Raw genomic sequence first — 7,294 nt, 5'->3', positions numbered from 1 at the left:
ATCCAGCTCAACTTTCACACATCTCTCATTCTCAGCTTCATTTAAAACCAGCTTCCAAACCAGGGATCCTTTTAGAGTGCTTACTGGCTTGCTATCTTTATCCTGTGAAAGCTCTAAGCCCACAGTATCGCAGTCTCTGTAACCCTACTACAGGCAGGTTCTCCCAACTAACACGTTCCTACACTCACAACCACAGTGGGAGTTTAATGGCTCCTAAACGTAGCCCAGAGGGGCCGCACCCTGCATACTGTGGGATCCAACAGGAGAGACAAATGACTGCTGAGGAATCACCAACTGTGAAATAGAATTTCACACAATATCAATATAAAAATATTTGAAAACATTTATAAATTACATAAATGGAATATACTCAATATATACTCATGGAAACATTACAATTCTTTTATATGTTTGAAATAAGTCTCTTATGCTCACCAAAGCTGCATTTGTTTAATTCAAAATGCAATAAAAATTGTGAGATAATATTGCAATTTAAAAATAATCATTTCTTTTTTAAATCAGTTTAACTGTAATTTGATCCTGTGATGGTAATGTTGAATTTTCAGCATCATTGTTCCAGTCTTTAGACCTGGTTTATCCAGAGGTTTACCGCCGGAATCAGGCCGTATCCAGATCTGATGAAGGACCTGCGCCTGGACACGACGACAACGCAGTCCTGAAGTGTCAACTAGTCTCTCCCTTGTGAAACCCCCCTTCTCCTTCCCTTTACCTCTGTACAGATAAAACATTGTCAAAATAGTTCCGGTTCAAATGGCTACGTGGAAGCGATAAATAATTCTGTATTATACATTTTTAAGGCCAGACAAGTAATTTGTTGAGGTCAATTTGTAAAGAAAGACTATACGCCTGTGCACATATATATTCAAACGTGCATACCTATAGATTAAACACGTAATACGTATGTGCAAGCCGTCAGCGTTTTCACAGGTTTGCGTTTTTAAAGTTTGCGCAGATATAAAAAAAAAAAAAAGTTTGCATTCTCGAACCACCTATTGTTGTGTGAAACAGTGGGCCGGAGCGCGTTAAGGGTTTTCTGTTAGAACCGTGTTGTGTAAGTGGCCCCTAAGTAGCTCACTGATTCTTGAGAGTTGGGACAAAACATGTCCCACATAGAAAAGTCTAATTTATAGCAAAAATTTAGAAATTAATCATGATTGACACACTTACAAAGTTAAATCTAAAGGAATTGTATATACCTATCTGATTTTTAGAATAAACTTTTTTTATCTTTTTGGGGAAAATTTGTTTAAATGTATGGTCTGTGGTTAGAAGGTCCATGTTATTGCACTTCAGCAAGAGGTCACAATATTAACCATCCCAAAAAACTTTAAAAAAGCTCTACAATTGTGAAAACATATATATCAAATAAAAAATAAGGGGTATAAATATCAAAAACAATGCATGAAGTGAACATCAAACAATATTTTCCATAAAAATCTGCCTATTAAAGTTGTGTCCTCAGTTTCTGTCAACTCCTTCAGATTTTTTCATAAAGCTCTTTAAATCAGGAAATAGCATGGTCAGCTATATCCCTGAGGACCCCTTTTCATCTCCCTGTCTGTGGTGAATACAGCACTACCACACATGCTCTGGTACGTTTTACATTTTTTATATTTTAGACAAACAATGTCAATATTCCTATGGTCACAGCTGCACCATGTCAATACCATCTTTCTGTTAAGATACATTTTTTAAACCATAGTGGATTGAATTTAAGCATTTTAGTGAGGTTATTGGGACAGCTAGCAACTGAGGAAAAACTACCTAGCTGCAGTGTACAATACATGTTTTGGCGGGAAAATACATACCCTTACGTCAACTCCGTCAGACGTCAACTCCGTCAGGTTCTATGTCTGACGGAGTTGACCTGTAAGCTGACGGAGTTGACAAATCCACCAATAACCTCTTAATGTGCGAATATAATATTATTTGTGAATATAGTGAAGGGTTAAACTGTTATTTCAGGGTTTTATTTACACATAAATTGCACATACATAGCATGCATTACATTATTTAACCATACGCATCTGACTTGTAGATAATAGGCAGGCAGTGGTCTGCCTATTATTGTGTAACGTGTAACTTTGCCAGCACTTTAATATATATATTTATATATGTAGAGACAGAGATAGAGAAATGAGAAGCCAGTGTAGGGCTGGGCGATATGGCCAAAAAAAGTCGATATCACGAATTATCACGATAAATGTCAAATCTTTATTTCTTTCAAGTTTAAAGGTGAAAGTTGTAGAAAACAGAGCGTTAATTGTGGTTTTAAACTACTCTTTATTGTCAGAACATATCATGACAAACAGGTGAACATTTCACAAATCTGAGGTAAAACATTCAAACACTTTTTGTCAACACCGTCAGTTTTTCGTCAACACCGTCAGATCTTCATCAACAGCGTTGGATGTATGTATGTTTTTGTTAATTTTTTTGGGGAAAAAAATATTCTTCCTTCAGTTTATGTTGTTTTTGTAATAAAGGACCATCTGATCTACATCCTCTTATGTTTTATTTATTTAAGGAATTTGTTTTTACAATATTGAAATTAAAATCACAGTTTGAAAATGCAAATATTTAGAAATCTGAGTTTTCAGAATAGTGTGAAATCACAACTTAAGTTTATATATTGTATTTTTTTTACATATCAGAGTAACTAAACACTATTACAATATACTTCAGAACTTTAGATTCTTGTTGGATTTGAAGAATTCAAATTGTATACTTTTTAGTGTGTCTGACGGAGTTGACACAAATCCAGTTCTGAAGGGAAACATGTTTATTTGTTAAAAATGTGTTTTTATTTAGAACCTGTTCCTTTACATGGTTAAATAGCTAAGACCTTTCTCTGCAGAAACATATAACTCTAACTGATATAGTGTGTATTTTAAAAAAAAGTTTTTTTAAACGTGTTTTGTCCCGACTCTCAAGAATCAGTGAGCTAATGATCTTTGCAACGGAAGTGAATCGATCAAAACTTACTTTAGCTGGACAATAACTTTATTCTAGAACTGCTGTAAAGCCAAAACAATCTCTGTTTCTTTAATTTCCTATTATCACTGTAAAGCTGCTTTGAAACAGTCTATATTGTTAAAAGCACTATATAAATGAAGGTGGCTTGACTTGACTTGACTTTAGTGTCACATGATCCTCCAGAAATCATTCTAATATGCTGATTTGCAGTTTTGACAGTTACTATAACTATAACTATATATATGTAAGTATATATGTATATGTATATACATGTGTGTGTGTGTGTGTGTGTGTGTGTGTGTGTGTGTGTGTGTGTGTGTGTGTGTGTGTGTGTGTGTTACAGCATAACATTTGCCGCTCATCAGCATACAGAATTTGTCAAATCCATTGCTAATACTTACAGAAATTTGAGTAACTTCCTGAATGATGTCGTTAACAAATTGGCTTTTGTAAGATCAAGTAAAAATAAATAATAATAAATAAATAGAAATAGAAAGGAAAAGAACAGAAATAGAATAGAAAATTAAATTGTAAACACAGGAAATCTCTATTCAAAAAACATTTCTTTTAGATTAAGTTAAAAAACATTTTTCATTGTAAAATATTTTGATCAAACAAACTTTTTTTTTAATATACCTCTTTTTATTTAATTGTAATTTTGTGATAATACAAAACAGTCAAACAGGTTTTTAATAAGATATATATATAAATGAAAATGAAGACATACTGCATAATACAAATTATCCTTTTATCCTTCTAAATACTAAAGAATTTCCATCTCTCCCTTTAGAGATCAATCACAGCAGGATGGCCTTCTGGTTGATGGATGCTGCATCCATTCCTGGTGCTTGTGATGGAACCACCTGGGAACACCTGGGATTTTTGTCCCAGAATTTTCCGGCTGGTTAAATTATTAAAGAGGGCTGCTGAACAACAGCTATTAAAGCATCAGTCTGTAGAGCAGCCATGACTAGACCAGAGCGCATGCAAGTATAAATCAAATCTCAGCTTTATCAGAATTAAATCCAGTGCTTCCCACAATAAAATGCTGTATACATGTAGGAGTGGTGAATATGGCAGTATAAGGTCTTTTCTAGGAGAAGTTAAAACTATTTTTATTAAAAATTTGGTGTGAGTTTGTTCATCATTTATCAATCCAACTTCATCTTTGTAGTCATTCTCCCAGGGGATAGAAGAAACTACATTACCCATAACATCACTTAGTCTTCATCAAAATCGAGTCTGTCGGGCCAGACATCAAGTCACACACAGGGTCAAATGGAATCGACTGATGCTCATCCCCCGAGGTCCATGATTCAATAATGCCATCACTGTTCAATGACACGTTCAAAACGGAGCACTTCTCCCAGCCGCCCGACAGCACGGTTTTTCATTCCAAACAAGAAACATCCATCTAGCCATGCAGTCTTATTGCAGAAAAGGGTTTGACAAGACAAATTGTATTCGCAAAGTTACATAAACCAAATTAAATATTTCTTATGAATTATTTTTTATTATTATTTCATTTTCATTTTATTCTTTGTTTTAAAAAATAATAATATTGTATAATTGCCGTGTCTGTTTTATGGACAAATCATTTCAGATGTTGATTTTCTGTTAAATTTTGTATGAAAATGAACTATTGTTACTATTTTCATGAAAATTAAATGAATTATATTAACAATTATTTAATTATTACTAATATATTAATTACATTCTATGTATATGTGTGTGTGTATATATATGTGTGTGTGTATTTTTTTCAAATATACTATATATATATATATATTTTTTTTTTTATGATTATTTGACACTGTTTCAATTTGATAAAAGGAAAGGATTTCCCCCCCTCTATTCACATTAAGGTATGTCTAGAGACACGTCTAAGTGTGAAAAGAAAGAAATTAAATAACAAACAGAACAAAAGACTTCTGGACAAACAACTTTATTTTTGATTATGGGTCTATACACTGTACATCCTGACACTGCAGTATATAAGCCGAACTACTTTCAACTCTAATCTCGTAGAGCTCTCTATCTTACATTATAGTCCTTGTGAGGGGAGAGGAGAGATCTAAGAGGGAGAAATTGGCCAGATCCAGGTGAATAAGTGGCATCAGTAGAAGAAGAAAGCATACATTAATCTCTTACATAAAAATAATTTCAAGAGTTGCAAAGTTTATAGTATATTGTTATAGCAGCAGTGAAGGGCTAATATGATATCGGCATGGGACAAAAAGAAAACAGATTGTTAAAACAAGATTCTGAATGTCTGATTCAACCAGAACTGATGTATTTGATATTTAGTTGAACGTAACAAAACATTGATAAGTGAAAAAAAAGAAAGAAAAAAAAAGAAGCCATTTACCATAAAGATTCTACTGAACATTGCTATCATTTTGTGTAGCACAAAAAAGGGAAAAAAAGCAGACTGAATATGCTTGCATTGGGAATACAACCTTTGAAATAATTGTTTTAAAAACATTTTCTTTCTTTTTGCTTTTAAAAACACAACATAAAATATAACAACTATTATGTAAGGTTTTTTTCTCATTCTGAAAAAGAAAAAAGTAACACAATATACATTTATGATACAGTTTTTGTAAAATGAAAAGAAAACAGCTATATACATTGGTGAATTTGTACTTTCATCGTCAGACTGGCTAATCCTGCTCATTTATCAGTGAAGTTATGTCGTTATTGCTGTGTTTTAGCTTTTTGTTAGCAAAAATGGCTCTTTTAGAAAAAAATCCACATTTTTTATATTATATTGGGAGCAAAGGAGCCTCTGTGATCAATTTCTCCCTTTTTCATAGAAAACCGCGAACAAAGTAAACTACACATATGAATTTGCGTGTAAAACCAACTACAAAACAACCCCATCTGAAATAACTTTTTTAGTTTTTTTTATTCATTTATTTATTTTGGTCTGTAAAAACGCACAACCTCTTGCTACTGTTAAGACACTGAGCTTCCTTTAGACCGCTGAAGCCTGCAATGTACAGGTCAGGGCATTTCAGATCATATTTCAAAGGCTCTTTTTACATCTATAGCAAAAGTAACCTCTTAAATATATTTTTTATTCCTTAAAAACAGAGAAAGAAGAGTTTATTTATTCTGACTTACATTTAAAAGCTGTCTTAGTATAAGATTTAAATTCTTTACCAGTGGCAATTTGAGCATTAAATTCTGCTATGCATTTTTCTTTTCTTTAATTATTCATCGATTTTTTAAGAAGAAAACAACAAAACATCAAAGGAATACTGACAAACTGGCATTCAAATCTATCAAATAAGCTGCGGCTGCTCTCAAGCAATGATAGTCAAGTTCATTCTGGCAAAATGGGGTGAGCAAAAGAGTGCAAAACAAAAAATGCACCACAGAGCTCCCCCAAATGACAGTGCAAATGGGACGGCCCGCTTTCATCATCTGACCGCTGTCTGAAGCAATTCAATGCACCTTACAGTCGGTCACCGTGGAAACGAGCTCAATAATTGTTCCTCTTCTGGAACCCCAAGGGCCCAAAGACAGGCACTTGAGGGTCTCCAGCATTGCATATGCACGTTAGGTTTGTATTTAGCCCATGAGTAATGCCGTTAATGTTGCGTTTAAGATTGTTAAGAGCTGAAATTTATTGTTGAGAGGGTTTTGATTTCCTTTGTAGTTAAAACAAGTAGTTAAAATCGCTTTATATTGCATAACATAATCAAAAATTACATATACTGTTTTAATGCCCAATAATGAATATATGAACGGCAGACTTTATCTTTTTCTTTTAAATTCCATGCATATGAAAGAAATTACATAAGCTTGCTATTGAAAGAAGGAACATAAGCAATAAAATATTCACACAATCTGAAAAAAACATCCGTTATAACAACAACAACATCAACAACAAAATGAAAAGAGCCAAAACGTAACATACATTCTGATTGCATTGTACCCAATGTATATAAATCACTTATAAAATATATGTATTTTCAACAAAATCTATCTCAGCTAAGTGTGTGAGATTTTGAAGATGCATTTATGACGTTCATTCATCCATCCTCGTCTTGTTTGTACACAGTACGCTCTTGCTCACAGCTGAGAGGAGCACCTGCATTGATATTTTGACTCCCTTTTACCAATGCTGGACAATTTGTATGTCCTATTCGTTCTGAACGGCTTTAAATTTGATTCGGAAATGTTCAAAACCTGTAGGAATCCAGGACAGTAACAATAACACTTTAGCAACGATTATAATCATATATCGATAACTATGATAAATGTTGAATCAAAGTCGGATTGAGGGGAC

This window comes from Rutilus rutilus (genome assembly GCF_951802725.1).
Source record: "Rutilus rutilus genome assembly, chromosome: 19".
NCBI lineage: Eukaryota > Metazoa > Chordata > Actinopteri > Cypriniformes > Leuciscidae > Rutilus > Rutilus rutilus.
The sequence above is the reverse complement of the archived record's forward strand: the minus strand, read 5'-3'. Positions refer to the sequence as shown.